The following is a 22,777-nucleotide window of genomic DNA, read 5'->3' as shown; positions in this document are numbered from 1 at the left end:
CTAGCATGACACTTGACTGGTCAGTCAAAAATCTTTACCGGCCGAACAAAAATTCTATCAGATCGGTCAGATCACTTTATCACAACTTTGAAGAGCCTACACATTTATTGACTATTCATGTGCCATTTACTGACCATGCATTGCCACTTGTCACTTCTGATTGCCACGTCATCGAATTGAAATCTTGGGGATAACAGTGTCCCATGCTTCTTTCGTAGTTTATGTGCCCATAGCCTGTGGAAATAGACCATCTTCCATAGCTTGCTGCAAGCAGAATAACGCTTCAAAATCTTTTTGTTGATTCTCCTCTAGGACCTTCTTCTGAGTCTCCGTAAATGAAGACTTGTCTTTAGGAACACTAATTCCATCTTCAACAATTTTTCATAGATTTTGTGAACGAAAATAGGTCCTCATTTTGATGGACCAAATATCATAATTTTCTCCATAAAAAATTGGAGGAGGTAGAGATGAACGGCTAGAATCATAACTCATGGTGAGTTGGAAAAATTATGCCCGATGTTGATCGAATGAGGCTCTGGTATCGTTGATGGTTTATGTATTTGGAATTGAGAAAATAATTATATTTTGTATTAGTTTGGTCTGGGAAATAGATGAGAAAAGGTAGTAGTAGCAGTAGCAGTAGCAACAGTAGTAGTGGTAGTAGTAGTAGTAGGAGCTAAAATATGATGAGACTAGCGTAAGATATAGGTGATTGATTGATGTACCGGATGGGACAAGTCACAAAGGAAGGTTTTATGTATATAGAGAATGGGAGGCCTATAGAAAAATCACTAGGCTTTTATTAATACTTTTTGTTTCTAATTTTTCTTGTACACATTTGCAATCCATTGGTGATATTTATAGTTGTTAAAGTCGGTGGTAAGCTAACCAAATTTTACAATTTTCAATAAATATTTTTACTCTAGATTCTTGTTAGATGTGATTAGGAAATTCTAGAGTACAAAGTATTCTAGACTCTTCTAATTTACTTGCTTTTTTCAGGTTTTACTAGAAATTTCTAGACTAAAAATTCTAGAAATGTGTAGCAATTCTAATACTGTCTCTAAGACATGCCCATTTTGGACAACAGCGATGACGTTGGCATTACGAATGGTGGAGAGTCGATGGGCAATGACGATGGTGGTTCAACCCACCGCGGCCATGTCAAGCGCTTCTTGGGCGACTCGCTGGTTGCCTCATCGAGGAGAAGGATTCGAGGTTTCTTTATTATTGCTCTTACAATGGAAATTCTCCATTTTTTTCGTCCTATGACATTTGAACACCTCTTTCACCAACCTGTAATTTTATATTTACACAAAAATATTCTTAGATAATTATTTTAAGTACTTTGACACGGAGATAGTACATAACAATTTTCATTATATAGTACTATACTAATAATGTAACCGTTCAAAGTGATTGTTATGCTTTTGCCTACTAATTAAACTAAAGAGGGTTGCTCCGTAGTAATAAGTTACAATAAAAACTGTTAAAAGTTTACATAAGTGATACGAACTCTTCTTATCTAATAATAATAATAGAGAATAAAAGACAAAAACTAACTTAGGTTTCATAGCCCTGAGGCAACTTTGAGATAAAATTATAAGCATTAGAAGCTTTTGCAGCCTCCACAACCTCTTCAAAATCAGCATCTTCTTCTCCAAATAAATTGTTTTCTCCAATAGAGGTGGCAAAAAGCATTGGTTCCTGACTCACCAAACCCATTTTCGACCTTAGCCACTTGAGTTGAAGCTTATTAATGGCGATCCCATCAAGGCATATCTCACCCTCAAGTGGTCATAAAATCTCTGCATCGCCACTGTCCTTCCCAATGGAATTTTTAAGCAAAAATCTTTGAAAATTATACTTTTGAGCCTCGACGGGTATGCAGACTCAATGTGATTGAATTCAACTTCGCCTGAAAAATTCTCTAATATCTCACCTTCATGCTCTCTAAATCGATTTTCTGAACTCTTTTAATCACTTCCATTATGCGTTCTCATGCTGAACATCCTTCGGAGAAGTACTTCAAGTTCAATAAACCACCTCCTAATGCTCTGTTTTTTTTTTTTATAAATAAAAACAAAATAATGATTTAAAAAAGAAATATATAAATATATTTGAAGTTTCCCATCAATGGTTTTCGCTAGAGAACATGAAAAATCTTTATGGATAAAGATTTTTGCTTTTAATTTTGTTGGAAATGAGGATAAATTTCCCAATTCCAGAACCTCAGATGAATCTCAGTAAACCAGAGATGAATTTATGAACACAAATCAGTAAGATTAATTATCAAACAATTAGAAAATGAAAAATATGAAAGCATAAATCAACACAAGTATATAGACTGGTTCAGAACAAGATCAATGTGATCTTGAACCTAATCCAGTTTTAGGAACCACTATCTTTTCTTTATTCAATCAACGAAATGAGTACAAGACTTCAATGGAGCTTCTTAGAACAATCTTGGATCAAACTCTCTAAAACACTCAATCACACATGTGTTTTCCTCTCAATCCCTGAGCAAGCACTTTCCCAACAGTTGTGCTTCTCAATACAGTTCCCCAAACCCAGCTCTCATAACCTTCTCAATACTCAATCTTTATTTCCACACTTGAGCTCTCTTGTCTAATCTGGCTTTTCTGTTGTTTCATCTGTGTAGTGCTCTTCACTGTGTTCTTCTCTCTTCATTTTTCTCTTGTCTATTTTTGTTGTGTCTTCTAACAAGTGAACCCCACATGTCCTTTTATAGACCAAGGACTGAAAGTTAATGAGGTTGTTATTAACAGAATTAGTTGGGATTTGGAGAAACTACTCCCACAAATTTTAGAAGAAAAACACACAAAAAAACTTACAATCCACCAGTGGCTACACTAGCACCAACAGAAAAAATAGTTCCACCTTGAGCACCATGATACATGACCATTATACTACTGTAATATGGCATAAAAGACCAAATAGCAAAGAGTATGCCAGTGCTTCCAATGGCCAAGCCTTTAGCCAAACCTTGCTTCAAGCCTAACAAGACTAACCCTTGTAAAGCTGCAGAGAACTCTGTTATGGTTTTGCTTTCTACAATGACTGAATAAACGATGCTTATCGAAGATATGGATTCCTCTGCTATGGTCCCGGTCGTGTTGTACTATTCTCGAATCTTTTTAGCCAATCCTATCAAAGTCCTTCCGTATATTAAGCCTAGAATTATCAATATAACTACAAATGGAAGACCTACTACTGCAAGCCTCCACAACAATATGAATGCCACTATATAGCTCTCGGAGAACATCAAAAAATTCATCGCGAAGTTTGGAAGCTGGTACAAAAGATCCAAAACAGTAATTTTTTTTAAGAAAATTGTATTAGAAAACAATATTAAAAGGAATTGCTTAACCTTTTCGCTAAGAACATCTTGAATGACGAGGTTGTTGTTGGAGACACTAGGGATGATCTCGGATGTACTTGTAACTTGCAAATCAAAGTATCGTACATTAGAACTTATTGTTTGTTAATGTTTATAGTTTATTTTACTTAATTTGAGTATTTTTTTTAGTTTTGAATGTCATTGGAGAAAGTAAAAAAAATGCAAGAAGAATTGATGAAGAAAGAAGGAATTTAGTGAAGAATCAGGATTCAGCATCGCGATGGCCAGAGTTAGTGTCGCGATGCTGAGTGGAAATTCAGAAAATGGAAAACTACTCTCTTTGCTCCTTGTTCTTGCAAATTTCGACCTAGGATATAAAGGGCTTGGAGGAGCACGAATTTTGGCAGACTTTTAGAGAGAGAAAGTAACTCACAAGGCCTAGAGTGAGAAGGAGAAAGAGAAGAATCAAAGTTTTGAAGATTAGCAGAGTTTATTGCCAAGAATTTTCATCTCTTAAATTCTTTTCCTTTTGTTTTTCCTTGTAAACTCCATGTTGATGAATTTGTTTATGATATTTTTCATGGTTTGAACTAGTCCTATTATGAGCTTATTTCTTATTCTAGGATTGCAATTGAAACTTGATATGTAGCTTGAATTTGTTATTTGATCTTAATTCTAAAATCAATATTAAGTTGTTCATTCTATTCTATGCTTAATGCTTCTGATAGACTGGCCACTAATTAGATTGATTCGAGAACCTTAAGGAACTTGGAAAAAAAGAGTTTTGTGTTTGACCACGAATAGAATGATGTATGATCACTGAGTAAAATCTGTAAGTTTCACATAGGATAGGAATATACCTGTGGGACTTATATAACTGTTAAATGAACCTGTGCTTAATGAGTTTTATGCTAATTTGATTATCATAGGAATATAGATAATTGATTAGATAAGATATTTTTGCATGACCATTAGGAGAGGCTTGTGAATATTTGTGGATTCTTGGCTAACATCTTGTATTGATTGATAGAATTATGTGAGAATAATCATGTACAAGTGAAATATTGAAGGAAAACTATAATCCTAGGTTTCTCTAAAATTTGATTAATTGTTTTTTTAATTGCTTATTTTAATTTTCTTTAATATTCAATTCTATTATTGTTTGGATAAAAACAAGAAGAAATCATTTTAGTACTTGACAAATTTTGGTGATAAATTCTCTGTGGGGTCGATACTCTACTTTCACTTTACTACTTGTTGCAATAACGTGCACTTGCATTGTTTTAAAAATTAGCACAACAAGTTTTTGACACCTGTAATGCCCTACTTCCTTAGAGCCGTTACTAAGTGAGTTTTAAGACAAAACAGTGCAATGAACTCGCTAACCGAGGTTTTGAAGCAAAAGTGTGACTAATAAAAGTTAGGGCTGTAATCTTTGAAAATGCGACGTTTCATTAAAAAGCTTCTAGTATAAAACACTTGGGATCCCAAAATAAGGTTTGAAAACTATTTACATATTGAAATAAGTTTACAGTTGATTAATCATAAAAATCATAGATTATTACAGCCATTTTCGAATAAACCCCCAACCAAAGCAGTCGGGCAGGCCAAACATGTACGCGTCGCTTCACGCTCTCCGTACTCATGGTTGGTTGACTCAGTCATTGCCCTTACCTGCAACACAGAGCACCCGTGAGCCGAAGCCCAGCAAGAAAACTCATCCAGAACATAACATATGCAGTTTATACAGTTTATCATAACAGATAATCCACAGATAAACAAGTCAACCATTAGACTAAGCAAACACGGCCATGCCGCCCCAGAGCCTTACCGAAGCCTGGGGTATCGGTTCTCACCGCGAGGATAACTCATGTATCCCTTGGGTCCCACCCTGAATATAAGCATCCCATGTGCTGTGTGTTACTTTCGGCCCCACGGCCGCCCCGGCCTACGCCGCACTCGGCCCTTGCCGTTCATTTCATCATAATCACACATATAGTACATTCGAAATAATCATTCACACACATCATGATTCATTTAAGGTTAAACATTTGCACACAACACAATCTGGGGCCACGCCCTGCAATCATCTCATCATGCAACATGCAATATAGGGCCATGCCTGGCAATCACACTATGGGCCCACGCCCTATCCTACGGGTGTTATAGTTTTCTTACCCGTATCCCTTGCTTTCCGATGCACTACGGTCACGAGCACGGTCCACTAGCACGAGCCTCCCCGAAAGCCTAGTCACAACACACAAAAGACACTTTTAACAACCTTAAATGAGCTTCCAGGCCAAGTTCTAGTACTCGGAACGTTGAAATTCACCAAACATGGTAAAAGACTCAACCCCGAGCACCCTAGGTTAAATTCCCAAGCCTAAATTCTCAAAATCCCAAAATTCCTTAAGCGCCGCGGCATGGCCCAACCATGCCGTGGCATGGCCCCCAAACAGGGCCACAAAATTCCCAGAAACAGGTAAGGGTCGCGGCCCTACAAGGACCATGCCGCGGCCCGCCCTCCATCCTCAGTGCATCTTAGCCTTCAAGGGCCGCGGCCCTCCAAGAACCATGCCGCGGCCCGACCCTTCGAACCCAGAAAAACCCACCATTTTCAAGCTTAAAACCTCACCTTAAGCCATCCCAAAGCTCCCAATTCAAAACCAATTAATAATCAAAACATTAGGATGGTTTAAACAACACAATTCCACCAAAAATCCAACCATTTGATCTCAACTTAAGAAATCTAAACCCATAAACAAAAAACATAAACCAAAGCTTGAAAAGCTTAAACCATGCTTCAAATTTCACAAATCAAAACATTAATCAAACTTAATTATGCATAAATTCCTTACCTTAAGCAGAGAATCCAACCCTAAGCTTCCTTCATCCCCTAAGTCTCCAATTTCAGCTCCTCCACTCATCTTCTTCTTCTTCATGCCCTAGCTTTTCCTTCTCCTTTTCTTCTCTTCACTTTATCAAAACACCCAAATGACCAAGCCCCAAACCGTGTACCCCTTAATACCCAGCTGCCATATATCAAATTCCCAGCCAAATGACCATTTTACCCCTCCTTTCCTATCCTTTCCTAACTAACCTCAAGGGCACTTAAGTCCTTTTACTAATATTTCAATTCTACCATTTTCCAACTAAACTTGTTACTCCCAGCAGTAACTAATGGTTACCCAAGTTACTCAATCACCAATAACCATTACCCGCTAAATCTCAACTTAGCCATAAAATTCGCGAGGTACCCCTAGGCTCCTCCTGAGCCGGCTATAGAATTCTCGTTGTGACTCTTAAGTTAAATTTGCTCTCTAGGACCGTCTCGGCACGTGCATCACAATAATAACACCACACTCATGTGGTACAAATCACGGAATACCATTATCACATATATGCCCTCAGCGGGCTAAAATTACAATTATGCCCTTCAAACACAATCAGGGCCTACATGCATACTAATACTCATAGTCATGCATCTCAGATAAATAAATAATCAAATAACATGCTTTAAATCATAACCATGCATTTAACTCATAAATCACACATAAATCCCAACCTGCCCTCCTGGCACACTAATCAAGGCCCTTAAGCCTTATTAGCGGATTTGGGTCGTTACAACACCGTTGCCAGGGAGGATTGTTTACCCAAAAAAGATTCACTTGATGACGTGGCAAGATTAGTACGCACGTGAGATGTGCATGACTATTTAAGTAGTTATGTTCTGGTCGACCATCGACCAGAGGAGAATACGTACGGCAGAGGACATATTTCTTAGGCGACTAGGGCTGGTCGCAGTATATAAGATATTTTCTAGAGATATTTGATCTTGCATTTATGTAAAAAATGTAATTTCCATTATTATTCATATATGTTTGTATTAAATGTAATCAAGGCCCATCGACCTAGAGGTAGATCCTTGAGCCTATAAAGAAGACTCAAAGGGCTCATGAGAGGGACTCTTAAAAAAAGGGAGGAAGAGAGAATAATTGTTCTTAGACAATTCTTTGTATCTATTACTGAGCTTGTGAAACTTGGTAAACTCTTGTTTACTGATCATAGGTTCTCATTACATTAATAAGAACACTAAGTGGATGTAGTTCATTACCATCACTTGGGGTCGAACCACTATAAATCCTTGTGTCATTTATCTTCGTGACTTGAATTCTTCTAATTTTTGTCGTTTTATTTGACTTCGTGTCGTTGACCAAATCAAGGGTCAACATTTTGGTGCTTTTGTTGAGAGCTGAACTCAAGACCTCCAAGAAGATCAAATGGCGAAAACAACTAGCAAAACTGGGCAAACCTCTGGGAATGTGCCAAATCAACCTCCTCCACAAGGTGTAGCTTAGGATGAGCCATAGGCGCAATTGGAAGAGGAGACGATGGATGCTGAAACTTTGAGGATAACTTTGATTGTGTTGCAAGAAGAATTAGCTCATTTGAGAGCTAATCAAGAGAATGTGGCCGAAACAATGGTGTTGCAGCAGAGGGAGATTGATCGGCAACGTCAAGAACTGAATGAGCGGCAAGCTGACATGGACCGCCGGCAAAGGGATGCCACTGTAGCCTTGGAGGCAACCATTTAATTAGCACGAGGATAGCCTGCACCTGCTTCCCAATCAGATCAACCACCTAATACTCACCCATAATAAAATCCACATTCAGAACATCCCCAGCATCATCACAATCCGCCACAACCAATGCATCCTCAGAGGCTAGAGCAACCCCCTGCTGCTTAACAGGAGAGGCCGTTCCAGGATCCTGAGCATCAACCATCCTCTTGCGCTGGTCGAGATAACACCCAGCAGCAAAGGTAGAATAGGGCCGGACAACATCTTAGAAGCCCTAGACGCCAGACGGCTGAGGAACAAAACCCTCCAAGTAGAGGACAACGTCCTTCAGGAAGCAGAAGGAAGGTGGAGTCAGGCTCTGCGGTCAAGGGTCCCCCACGACATAATAATGCCAGGGGACCTACCGACAACGCAAGATTCCACCTATCTATTAGGACGTTCCAGTAGGGAGAGAGGGAAATAATGCGAACAGCAGTTCACACCGTCATAGGTCACAATTTAGAGATGACCATGATTATAATGAGGCGGACTCTGGCAGGAGGAATGCTGGTCGATGGCAAGAGGAGAGGGGTGAAGGACAGAACCCTCCGCCAATGGACAACTGACCAATAAGCCAGAATGTTGGGGGCCACCTAAACATCCCAATGTATTTGATCGACTAGGTGTGAGCGAGCAAAGTCGTAGGGAAGAATATCTGAGGGATGTTCTCAATGATCGAAGGGAATGACACGACAAGTAATTCCCCTCAGCACCATCGCTCCAGCAGTACAGGATGTTGTACATACCCAGCTAGATGCCTTACATCAGGTTGTCTAGCAACTAGTTGAGAGCAGGACATCCCATATAGAATTTGATCGGAGAAAGGGCACTCCATTTGTGCATAGAATAGCTGTGGAAGAGGCACTCCTGTTTCTCACGTTAACAAATTTGAAATATAGATGGACATCCAAAAGGTGTCAGATGATGCTCGGTGCAGAATTTTTTCGACCACCATATCCGAAATTGCTCAGGAGTGTTATTTCAAATTCCCTCCAGCCAATATAGTTTCTTGGGAAATGCTCGTAAAGGAGTTTTATGGACAGTTCTATGCTGGTCGAGTACATCTGACCGAGGCCAATCAGCTGGTTGAAATACGCTAGAAGGAAGGAGAGACCCAGAAGGGGTATATTCAACGATTCATGCGAGCAGCTGCTGGGGCCAAGACAGTTGGGGATAAGGGAAAGATGATGGCTCTCACTGCTGGGGTACTCCGCCATTCATCCATTTGGAAGAGTTTGCGAAATAATGGAGTCAAGAGCACTCAGGAATTTCTGGATCGAGCAGCAGGTATATCAAGCTTGAGGAGGCCATCGCCAATGAAGGAAAGTCTCCTATAGACGACTAGGGCCAGAAAGAAGAGCCCACCAAAGCCACCAATGGATCTGGAAAAACCAATGGCAACAACAAAAATAATGGGAAGAATGGGGGAAAAAGGGTGAACCACAAGCCGACAACGTCTGATAACAAGCGCCCGAAACAAAATAGATACGAACCGAGGTTCACCAATTACACAGCCCTAGTCAATAGCAGAGCAGAGGTATACCAAACCAGTCACCCTACTGCTCCCTTTAGGCGATGAACCCTAATCAGGAAAAATATATCCAACAGAGGCCCTACCAAGTTTTATCGTTTTCATAACGACTATGGCCATGACACCAACGAGTACAACTAGATCAAGGATGAGATTGAGTTCCTTATCATACAAGTACATCTGAGGAGGTATGTGCGAGCAACTGGAGGTTCTCAGCAAGAGGCTCAAGGAGGCAACGAGCATCCACCTGTACGCCAATGCTCGCCTCCTTTATAGTCAGCTTCAGTTGCTGGAACATTATTAACCATCTGCGGAGGACAACACATAGCAGGTGATAGTGGGAAGGCAAGAGAAAGATATGACAGAACCTTACGTCGTGATCAGGATATTGAAATGTTGAACATCGAGGAGCGAACTCCCAAAAAATCTTGAATAGAGGAAGAATCAATAACTTTCTCCGAGCTAGAGGTTCTACATGTTCGATTTCCCCATTCTGATCCTCTGGTCATAGATGTTCAGATCGCCAACATGACGGTCAAGTGAGTGTTGGTGGATACAGGAAGCTAGGTCAACATTTTTTATAAATATTCACTGGAAAGAATGAAATTATCAGTGCCAGATTTGGAACCATGCAACCAAACCATTTATGGTTTCTCCGGCGAAGGACTCGCGCCAACTGGATCAACCAGGCTTCCAGTCACAGTAGGGGCTACACCTGTGAACAGGACATTACTTTCTACTTTCATAGTAGTTGATTGTCCTTCCACATATAATGCTGTGATTGGAAGGCCCATTCTCATCGATCTGCGGGCAGTGACCTCAGTATGGAATTTGGCCATGAAGTTTCCAATCGACGCAGGAATTGGATGCGTGTTGGGAAACCAGCGAGAAGCATGGGAATGTTATAATTCCTCGATCACAAAATCAAAAAGAGGCGGATCAGGAAAAAGCCGAGAAAAGGTTGCTGGTAACAAATGAAACACAAGAACAATCAAGTGAACAGGTCACCAAATAGGGTGTTGCCCAAAGTGAGGATAGAGACTTAAATCCTCACTTTGGGGATTTTGAAGAGAACGTTGGACCCATGGAGGACCTTGAAGATGTCCAATTAGAAGAAGCAGATCCGACCAGGGTTGTGAAAGTTGGTAATAACTTAGAGACAACAATAAAAAACAAACTGGTGGAGTTTTTTAAGGAGCACCAGGAGGTGTTTTCCTGATCGCATAAAGATATGGTGTGGATAGACCCAGCAGTGATAAACCATGTCTTAAATATAGACCAAAACATTCCACCTGTACAACAAAAAAGAAGGCTGCTCGACAAAGACAGATCGAAGGCCCTAAAAGAAAAAGTTGAGAAGCTGAAAGAAAATGGATACATCAGGGTAGCATTTTATCCATCTTGGGTCTTTAATCCTGTACTAGTTCCCAAGACAAATGGCAAGTGGTGGACGTACGTGGATTTCACAGATCTTAATAAAGCCTGCCCGAAGGATTGTTTCCCACTTCCAAGAATCGACCAACTAGTCGATGCTACATCTGAGCATGAAATTTTATCATTCATGGATGCATACTCTGGATACAATTAAATCAGTATGCACCCACCTAATGAGGATCACACTAACATTCAAACAGATATGGGACTTTACTATTATAAAGTAATGCCCTTTGGTTTGAAAAACGCTAGTGCGACTTACTAGCAACTAGTCAACCATATGTTCAAAGAGCTGATCGGCGTTAACATGGAAGTATATGTCGACGACATGCTGGTCAAGTCAAAGAAGGTCGAAGAACACATCAAAGACCTGCAAGAATGCTTCAACATCTTGAAAAAATATCAAATGAAGATAAACCCTCTCAAGTGTTCCTTTGGCGTTGGATCAGGGAAATTTTTGGGATTCATAGTAATATAATGAGGAATCGAAGCTAATCCTAAAAAAATTCAGGCACTGATCGAGATGCAGCCTCCTACCAAAATTAAAGATGTTTAAAGCCTAACTGGAAGAATTTTCACCCTAAGTAGATTCATATATTCATATCTAAGTCAACGGGCAAGTGTGTTCCATTTTTTAATCTACTCAGAGGCAACAAGAAGTTTGAATAGACAGAAGAGTGCGAACAGACCTTCCATCCTTCATGTCGCAACCACCGATTTTATCCAAACTGGTCGAAAAAGAAACTTTGTTCATCTACTTGGCAATCACAAAGTATGCTGCTAGTGCTGTTTTAATCAGAGAAGAAGACAACATTTAAAAAGCAGTATACTATGTAAGCAAGAGGCTAGTGGGAGCAGAATTACGGTATCCACCCATTGAAAAGTTGGCCTATTGCTTGATTTTGGCCTCTATGAAGCTGGGACCCTACTTTCAAGCTCACCCCATCAAGGTAATCACTGACCAGCCATTACGACAAGTCTTGCAGAAACCAGAAGCCGTTGGTCGGCTATTAAAATGGGCAGTTGAACCAGGGCAGTTCAAAATTTCTTATTCTCCATGAGCAGTTGTGAAAGACAAGCTCTAGTAGATTTCGTCGCAGAATTCACTGGACTCCCTATCAGCAAACCGATAGGAGAAACTAAAAATCAAAATCTAGCCCCTCCTTGGAAGTTGTTCATAGACGGCTCTTCCAATGAGCACAATGCAGGAGTAGGTTTGATTTTGATCACACCCGAAGGACATCGGTTCCACTATGCAATCTGATTCAACTTTACAGCATCCAACAATGAAGCTGAATACAAAGCTCTGCTCGCAAGATTAAGACTAGCTAAGGATATTGACATAAAATCACTAGAAATATATAGTGATTCCCAGCTAGTCGTTAATCAAATTATGGGAGAGTACCAAGCTAGGGGTCTCAGGATGGTTGCTTATTTGAACAAAGCAAAGGACTTATTGGCACAATTTGAAAAGTATACTCTCCAATAAGTGCCTCGCGATCAGAATGTGAACGCTGATGCCTTGGCGAAGTTAGCAAATGTGAAAGATGTCGATGCCTTGAGCATAGTACCAATTGAACATTTGGCAGTACTGAGCATTCAAATGGAAGAATCCTCGCTAGTGATTCAAGTGACAGACACTTGGATGACACCCATCATCGAATATCTCGAACAAGGATTACTGCCAGTGGAAAGAAACAAAGCAAGGATGCTTCAAAGACAATCGACTCGATTTATTCTGGTCGACAGAATTTTGTATTGAAGAGGATACTCAATGTCTTTGTTACGGTGTCTTTCTAAGGAGAAAGCCAAGGAACTGATGCAAGAGGTCCACAAAGGTTTTTGTGCAGATCACGCTGGGGGGCAGAGTTTGTCGAAAAAGATTCTAGGGCAAGAATATTTCTTGCCTACCATGAATGAGGACTCTATGGATTTCGTTAGAAAATGTGACAAGTGCCTGAGATTCTCCAAGATACCGCGAGCAGCCCCAAATGAGCTCAAGCAAATGCAAAGCCCATGGCCATTCGCAATATGGGGAATTGATCTGATCGGTTCTTTACCTACAGGAAAAGAAAATGTCAAGTATGCAGTAATTTCTGTTGACTACTTTACAAAGTGGGCCGAAGCTGAGCCACTAGCAACAATAACGACCAAGAAAGTATTGGACTTTGTTGTCAAGAACATCGTATGTTGGTATGTGTTGCCAAGAAAAATTGTCTCAGATATTGGCAAACAATTTGACAGTGATCTTTTCACAAATTTCTACGAAAGACATGGAATTATAAAAAGTTTTTCATCGGTATCTCATCCATAGGAAAATGGATAAGTCGAAGCTATTAAAAAGACTCTGAAGATAACACTGAAGAAAAGGCTCGAAGAAGCAAAATGGGTGTGGCTAGAACAATTACCAGAAGTACTCTGGTCGTATAAGACATCCCACCAAACAGCAACAGGCCACACACCATTTTCCTTGGCTTATGGGTATGAGGCCATGTTGACTTTTGAGCTAAATCCACCATCACATAGAAGGCTAACATACGACCAGAGCACTAACGATCAATTATTGATGGAGTCTTTGGACTTAGTCAGTGAAAGGTACGAGCAAGCTCAACTTCATGTAGCAGCTTACCAACAAAAGATCGCTCAATATTTTAGCTCTAAAGTACGAGAAAGAAAGTTTTATGTGGGGGATTTGGTACTTAGAGGAGTTTTTCTCAACACTCGCAATCAGGCTGCCGGAGTGCTCAGACCAAACTGGGAAGGTCTGTATCAGATTGAAGAAATTCTTCAACTAGGCACATATAAACTTGCTCGCTTAAATGAAGATCTCATTCCTCGCTATTGGAATGGAGAACACTTGCACAAGTATTATCAATGAACAATTATTTTTAAAGAATTGACTTGTATTAATTTTACTTTTTACAAGTTTATGAATAAGAGCTAGTCAATTATACGACTGGTCGCTTACAAGTGTAAGATCAATTTTTGATCACTCGTATAGACACGATTTTTGTCCATTTATTACAAGAAATAAAAGGAACTGTGCGCAGCCAGTTATTCTTACCAATTATTGTATTTATTACAAGCATTTGCTCATTACGTGTGTTGTTTTGCTATATTATCGTTTTGATTATAAGTACGCGAGCATAATGTTCGAACAGGGCATGATCAAGGCAAGTGATCGAGAACCCTAAGCTCTTCAATCAATTAGGGGGCATATAAGATACCAAGCAAGCAAAGCATATCAACAAGCATATGTAAACACACGAGCAAAATAACGGAAAGCATACTACGACACTTAGAGTATTTTTCAAAAAATTTAGTTAAATTTTGTAAAATCTATACAAAGTGTTATGCTAAGTTCGGTCATACGAACATATGTTATAATAGTATAAAGATATTATATTATCATAATGAAATGTCTTTACACCGTGAGTAGTTGCTGCTCGGATGTAATTAAAATTAAAAGAAAAGCTGCATTAAGCAACAAAATTGTCTCAACATTAAGCAGGAAAATTGTCTCAAAGAAAAGTTGGTCGACTGTTGTCCCCGCATCTTCTTCGAATCCATCGACGTCTATTGCCAAAGAAATTTCAGGAGATTCTTGATCTTCCTTTTCTTCTTCTAGGTGAGCAATGCACTTCGCAAGTTCAACTTGCCTCATTTTCTCAGGGAGGTAGTTTAAGTTCGCCCCTGAGTTGTTCTTCCAGAACAAATAAAAGCAATTGAAGGTTGCTCCCTTAAACCTCTCCAGGTTTTGAGAATTGGTCTCCTCGAACAGCTTGACCCACCCCTCCAGCTCGGTAGCCTCCTTCATGCTGGCTGCTAGGTCCTCTTGGAGTTTAGTTGCTTCTTTGAAGTTGTTCTCCGAGGCCACCTTGAATTTTTCTTTGGCAGCAACAGCTTTGGCCAGCTATTCTTGGCTCCTCTTCAAATCTTCTGTTAGAGTAGAGACTTTTTTTTCAGCTGCCTCAACCTTCTCCTCACACACCTTGGTCTCCTCAGCATGTTTGGCCTCTATCTCCTCAGCACGACGCCAGCTATGGCTCATGATCATGATACCCTATGAACAAGGAACAAAAAAAGTGAAACGGTTAAAGGCAATTAGAGAAAATGTTGCTCGACTGAAACTAAAGAAAAAAAAAGAAACACACTTACACTAAGGACTTCGACAGCCCACGGCTCATGACCTGGCTATTCTTCAGTAGAGGAAGATGGGAAAAGACTTCATGGCTACGGCGGTGCCTGGGCAGTCTTTGCAGCTTCTCGTGGGTGCCATTAAAGGTGCTACTCAGCAAATCAGTGCCCAGGGATCTCCCTGCCTGCTCGGAGGAAGGCCACTACGAGGAGGAGGAGGAGAAGTTGTATTTCAGGAAGGATTTGGTGTCGGGGGGTCATCTAATCGAGCATTTTTCTTGGAAGGCTCATCGTTGCTCTCCCCAGGATGGCCCCTGCTCAATTTCTCTTTGCTCGCAGGAGCTTCGACATTGGCGTACATGTCAAAGGCATATTCTGAAGGCATGACTGCAAAACAAAAACAAACGATTAGACAAAGTAGTTTAGAGAAGTAATGGAATAATGGAAAGGGAAATTCTAAGTCGTATACCCGAACTATTATTACTGTTCGATATATTATTTATAGAACTATATCTACATTCACCATCTGCCTCGAAGAAGTCCGAATTAAAATTACTGGTCGTAAATTTAAAGTTGCCATCCCTGTCAAATAAGTGACAGGGGATGGGAAAGCTATCTCAAAATGAGAAGTCTATACCGTTCTAGTCAAAGGATTCGAATATAGGGCCAGTATACTCTGGTAGTTTTTGTTTTCCCCTCCCATGGTGGGCAGGGGCAGCAACAGCCTGAGGGTTGCTGGGTGGTTCTTGGATGGTCACTCTCGTCGATCGTCACCTCTGGGGTTGTGACATATCTTGCTGTTGCTCAGGGATTTCCTCTCTAGTAGCATTCCTTGTAGTGGAATCCCTCACTTCTTGGTGAGGTTCCAAAAGGCCGATCAACCTTAGATTGCTTTCAGTGACCAGCTCCTTGAAGTTCTTTTCTATGTTCGTCATGCTGGCTAAATTTGTGGCCCTTATCTCCATTTTTGGAGTGGGGTCTGGTTGGTGCCATGGACCTAGGCGCAACATCAATTCGCTAAGGACAATGAAAGGAAAAATCGACAACAATAAACAACTAGAGATTGAAAATTTTACCTCCTCGAGTGAAGGGAAAGTTGTCAGGGACCAGGTTTGTCGTAAGGAACTACTCCTGGAAGTATTTTCCTATGTTGGATTTGTAGGTAACATCACTCAGGAATATGTGAGCAGATTCCTGGTGGCAGAAGTGGAAAAACCCCGTGTTGTTTTAGTTGGGGTTAGACTTAAGATCGAAAAAATAGTTGATCTCGTGTGGTGTAGGCACATGCCATTTTTTGTGATTCTAAATGATATAGAGTGTTGATAGCACTCTATATCCATTGGGTGTTATTTGAAAAGGGGCGACCTCAAAATAATTGGCCACCCCTTGGAAAACTTCATGCAAGGGCAAGATTGCCCCTGCCTCAATGTGAAACCTCGACCAAGCGCTGAAGGGGCCTCCAGGCACGTTTTCCCTTTGGTCGGGTGTGGGTTTATGTAAAGTAATTCCAGGAAGCCCGTACTTCTTGGAATACTTGGCCACCGTCTTGGTCGATATGACACTAGGGGGAAACATACCAGTCTATTTCTGCACGGGGGCCATCACGAGCGCGAGCTTTTGGTTGAATGTCTGGTGGTGAGAAATTTAGAGGTTGAGGGTCGTTTGATGGACCCTCAGTATTGGTTACTGGTTGGTTAGAAGGAGAATTGGAGGTTTTTTTTTCTTACGAGATGTGTATTTGACACGACCCATGTGGGGCTGACTGTCTGAAGGGTTGGTCGTGGGATTTTGATGTGAAAATGAGGCTGTTCTTGATTCTCGAACAACAATGCGATAAGATCGTTGTCTATTGGTCTCTCACCTCCCCAAGGATTGTGCATGAATATCTGAGAAGAGTAAAGGGGAAGTGACAATCTACGACCAATAGATAGAAGAAAGAGAAATATAAGGATAGAATTGCTCGTGTATAAAAGTTAAGCTTTTATACGACCATCAACATCTTGATATAAACACTACAAACATACAAGCAGTTTGAAAAAACAGATCAAAAAGTGAATGTGAAAAAAAATTTCGCGAAAACTTTTTGACTCCGAATACAGGCGAGAAAAACCCAGTTTTTCTTAAACATAATAAAATTGAATTTTTACTTCGATTTCGGGCCCTAAATCAGTACTCCTATGTCCCACATTTATTTCTAAACTCCACCTAGTGTTTTATACTACCTAAAATCCCTATTCTAGCATGTTTCTATATATATTTGTATGAACCCGGTTACCCAAATAGTTTTTTCTCAGAAACAATGGAGGTATAAAAGGAAAACTCACGAAATTTATTCTAGATTGCATAAAAGAGAAGGTGGGTTCGAAACTTACTTGGGTTACGGTCTGCAGAGGAATCACAAAGATTGTTGCTCGAAGCTAGTCGAAGGCGTCTCGGATCACAAAGGTTTTACGAGTTTTTTCTTGAGAATTTTTTCTGAGTTATTGAAGAGAAAGAAAACTTCGGTAAAAAGTGAAAATTGGAAAGGTGATATATTTATACTGATCATGGTGTTGGTGAAAAGTAATGATGGGAGTGGGATTTCGATGTATGGGAAATCGCAATAACCGTCGAAATATTTTTGGGAAACTGTAAAATTCATGATTGCTTACTTTTTCGAAAAGGCCCTGACAGATGTGACAGGTCAGACGAATAGCTGGTCAAGTAAGTTTATTAAATGCTAGTCGCAGTAAATAAACTTGGGGGGCAAATTTTTACCCGAAAAAGATTCACTTGATGAAGTGGAAAGATTTGTATGCACGTGAGATGCGCGTGACTATTTAAGTAGTTACGTTCTGGTCGACCATTAACCAAAGGAGAATTCGTACGGCAGAGGGCATATTTCTTAGGCGACCAGGGCTGGTCGCAGTATATCAGATATTTTCTAGAGATATTTGATCTTGCATTTATGTAAAAAGTGTAATTTTCATTATTATTCAGATATGTTTGTATTAAATGTAATCAAGGTCCATCAGCACAGAGGTAGATCCTTGAGCCTAAATAAGACACAAAGGGCTCATGAGAAGGACTCTTAAAAAAAGGGAGGAAGAGAGAACAATTGTTCTTAGACAATTCTTTGTATCTATTACTGAGCTTGTGAAACTTGGTATACCCTTGTTTACTAATCGCAGGTTCTCATTAGAACACTAAGAGGACGTAGGTCATTACCATCACTTAAGGCCAAACCACTATAAATCCTTGTGTCATTTATCTTCTTGACTTGAATTCATCTAATTTCTATCGTTTTATTTGACTCTGTGTCATTGACCAAATCAAGTTCAACAAGGATAATTACTAAATTTTTGCTGATATTAATACCAATCTATCTTATTCTTAATTCGAACTTTTTTTTTTAATTTTTGTTCAGCCATTTATGCGAAGATCGCGAAGTTTTGAGTTGGTTCCTTTAGATTATGAGATTGAGCAAACTGCAAGAGGAATTAGACAAGAAAGGAACCAACAACAACAACAACAAATCATAATGGATGAACTAGAACAAGTGGAAAACACAAGATCACTGAGGGATTATGCTATTCCATTAGTTAATATCATTCAGTCTAGTATCTGGCATCCCCTATTCAAGCCAATAATTTTGAGATTAAGTCGGATACCATTCAATTTTTGAAAGATGCAACCATGTTATGTGGGCTGGCGAATGAGGATCCTAATGAGCACATATTTTTAGTGATTTAAAATTTAAAACTTAAACTGTAATGCCCTGGTTTGCCAAGATCGTTACACTGTGTATTTTAAATAGTGCTTAACTCGTTAAACAAGTCATTAGGCTGTAAACGTGCATCTAAGTGTGATGAATGGTTCAGGGTTAAAAATCTCGGTAAAAAGGAATGGATATTTTATTAGAAACGTTAAACTGTACATGGGATCTCATCATAGTATTTACAAAGTTGTTTACAGTCCAAAATGGTCATTACAATTCAAAAGTTACAATATGCCGACCTAAGTGGCAAAATAGGGTTAAACCCTAGTTCCTCTGAGAAACCTTGGCCGTGGTGGTCAAGCGGCTGCATATGTACACATCGCCACCTAAGCTCTTCACTCGTGGCTGGGTAAGATTTTATTTTCCTTTACCTGCACCACATTGCACCCGTGAGCCAAGGCTCAGCAAGAAAACTTATTACTGCATGCATACAAGTGCAAGTAAATTATTATAGAATCATTCTGGAGCCCGCAGCCCTAATTAGATGACCATAGAGTCAACCTGGGGTCCTTTACCCTAAATAGATGACTATGGAGTCATCCTGAGGTCCTTTTCCCTAGCCATGTGACCATAGAGTCACCCTGGGCCTTTCTCCCTAACTTTGAGTAACTAGTCATAAAACTAGTCAAGCGCTTTAGTTTTCTTCGACAATTGGGTCGGACGAGTGTCTAACACTCTCTTGATTAGATCTAATCAAATCGACCAGTGTTCGACGCACTATTGCAGTTCTAGACTAATAAGTTAGTGCTTTACGACCAACGCTTAGTGCTATTGTCATCCTTGACTAATAAGTCAGTGCTTTACTCGAGTAAATAATGCAGCCAAGCATTCATAATGCAACAAATATCCATATATAGAGCACTCAACATGCTTAATCAATAACCATGCACAATTACAGGGACGAATGCCCTATCAAGTATGTCACGTAATGGGTGTAGTTTTCTTACCTCTGATTCGAGCGTAAAATAACTTAAGAACGACCCTTGAGCATGATCCTGATCTTGAGCCCATAGTGCTAACCTAGTCATAATTAAATATAAAATCTCATCAATAATGAGCAATTAAAGGTTCCCAGACCAAGTCCTAGTCCCCAAGACCTTGAATTCTACCAAAACGGGTAGTAGATTCGTTCCCGAGCCTTAAGGTTTGAAACCCCGACCTTAAAACCTTTGCTGGCTCAAAAGAACCAAGCGGGCCGCGACACGCCCCCAAGGGCAGCGATGCACCTCCCAGACAAAAAGCCCCCTGCCTGGGTGCCAGAGGCGGGCCCCAATTTTCCCTTGAGGGTCGCAGTGCGCTATCAGGATAGAGCCCTATCTAGGCTATGGGGTTCGCTCAAGTCGCGGCGCCCAAGAACACGGCCGCAACTTGACCCTGCAAACCCAGTACCCCTGTTTTCCTCATCTCAAAACTCACCACAATTCACTTCCAAACAATCCAAAAAATCAAAACTAAAGTCCAATACAACATAATAACTCAAAACACTACCAAAAACCCAATCCCATAACCAAACTTTCAAACTTATAAAAAACCAAAACCTTAGAGAAAACCAACTAAAAATAGAGTTGTAAACCTCACCTCAGCTATGAATTGAATCCTTCAAGCTGCTGCAATTCAAATCTTAAACCCCAAACCTTAAATCCTCAAGCTTGAATCCTCTAGCTTTGCCCCAAAAATTAAACCGAGAGAGAGAGAGAGAATGATCGAGAGAGAAAGAGAGTGCCCTGTTTCATTCTACTAGGTTCTGCACTTAACCTCCCTTAGGCTAGAAAATGATCCTTTTACCCTTAGTCAATTCTAGATCCTTTGATGCCCCAAGGGCAAACTTGTCATTTGCCACCTACTCCGTTAATCATAATTAATGCCTCACAATTCCCGTCACTTCTAGTATCCTCAAATAATTACCAACTAATTTCCCATTACCCGCTCAATCCCGGTAATGTACTAAGTACCAAATTACCCCTGGGCTCACCCCGAGCCTAGTATTTGACCTCGTTATGACTAAACTGCTAACTTGCTTCCTAGGATCGTCTCATGTCGAATAGCTAAATATATCCACATCATAATGTGATCTCACCCATATATCACATACATGCACATAAATACACAAATATGCCATCATCGGGCAAAAATTACAAAAATGCCCTTTTTGTAAGAAACGACCCCATATACATGAAATTACAGTCATATAATAATACAACACACATAATCATCCATATAATCACATAATAACACATTAAACCAATTATTCCCCTCCTGGCCCCCTTATCAAGGCACTAAGCCATATCAGGGAATTTGGGATATTACATAAACCCACAAAAATCTTCACACAAGGCTCTAATTTATAAGTCTCAAGCACTTCTGTGCATGTTTCTTAGGTTGTGTCCGTGCTTTTTTTTTTTTTTTGTCTTAAGTAAAAACTTGAAATATGTAGACTTTCAATGCCAATTCGATGGTTCCATCAAAACTTGATTTTGAAAATCAAAATCGATGTAAATTAATGGTTCCATCAAAACTTGATTTTGGAAGTCAAAATCAATGCTAATTCAATGGTGCAAGCAAAATTATATGACAATTTTGATGCAATTCGATGGGCAAGCAAATCTTAGTTTTAGAGACAATTTTGATGCAAATGATGCAAAATCGATACCAATTTGATGCAAGCAAATTCTTGAAAATAAAATTAAGAAATTACAAATAAAACCATATAAAAAATTTTATGGGGCTTTGAAAGTAGGCCAAACAATGTTTTTGGGGCCTTAAACTAGGTTGTGGGGTTCCACCTAACTACGAGTGTAGATCTTTGAATGAGCTTTAGTTTCATAATTCGTGGGTTCCGTGGTTCAACTTGAGTAAAAGTTATAGCCATTAAAATGGGTCTAAGCATGAACGCTTATCAAAACACTCTATAAATTCCTAGGCATGCGAATCAAGTTTTGTTTATAGCATCATGATATCGCCCAATAAACTCCTAAGCGGTCGCAGTAGTAAATGGGCTATGTCGTATCCATAGAGAGGCAAACACAACTAAAGATTAGATTAGTAAATAAAAGATAAAAATAAAGTAGAATTGAAGAGATGGATTTTGTGAAATTAAAATGATAGTTTAGAGAAAGTGATCAGATAAAGAGCATGGCAAGATAGAGATGCAGTGCTATAAATCCTACTATAATATTGATATTAATTCAAAACACAATTGCAATTCTACACCATTAATTGCAACTGGAAGATGTATATGTTAAAAGCACGAATTAATTAATCTATATTAAATTGAATCTAACTCCTAATTTCATAGCATATCATATTATATATCCAAGAGCGATAAAATACAACTGGAAGAATGCAGTAAAAGACATACAATAGAACAAATATACTAAAATAAATTAACAATCTAAGTTACATAAGAAAAATATGATTGAACTTATGTAAAAGATGCTAAATAATTTTTGAAAAGAAATTAGAAGATGAGAAACAAAATAATTAATGAGATATGAAGATGAAACATAAGAAGAATCAATATCACTATTGAGAATGAGAAGTACAACAACTACACTTTAACCTCCCCAATATTTCTAAAATAGTTCACTCATTTTTGTCACCTAAAACAAGCAAAACTAAGCTAGAAATAAGAAAAGAAACAAAATAACAAAGTGTCTTTTTCCACTCTAAAATCTGATGATTTTTCCCTACATTTGCTCTTTATTTATAGTGAAAATAGGACCCAAAATGTGTAAAATTGTGTATAAAATAGTGGGAAAGTGGCTACAAAAACTGATGGAAGTGGGACAAGTGGTGTTGGGTCGTGGGGGACAACTGGGCGACGTGACAGCCCTTGGTTGGCTCGACTTCAGGCGTGGCAGGCGCGCGTCAAGTGCGTGGCAATGGTGGCAAGCGCATGGGACCGTTTTAGGCGAGTGGGGCCTGCTGCGTCAGTAGGT

The 22,777-nt window shown here is 39.7% G+C and overlaps 1 pseudogene; it reads right to left on the bottom strand.

Annotated features, from left to right (window-relative positions):
- Positions 1-1,563: 1,563 nt before the first annotated feature.
- LOC133814439 (ABC transporter B family member 15-like) lies at positions 1,564-8,146 on the bottom strand (annotated as a pseudogene).
- Between the last annotated feature and the right edge of the window lie 14,631 nt (positions 8,147-22,777).

This window comes from Humulus lupulus, chromosome 2 (assembly GCF_963169125.1).
Source record: "Humulus lupulus chromosome 2, drHumLupu1.1, whole genome shotgun sequence".
Lineage (NCBI taxonomy): Eukaryota > Viridiplantae > Streptophyta > Magnoliopsida > Rosales > Cannabaceae > Humulus > Humulus lupulus.
This window is presented reverse-complemented; position numbering and strand designations above follow the sequence as displayed.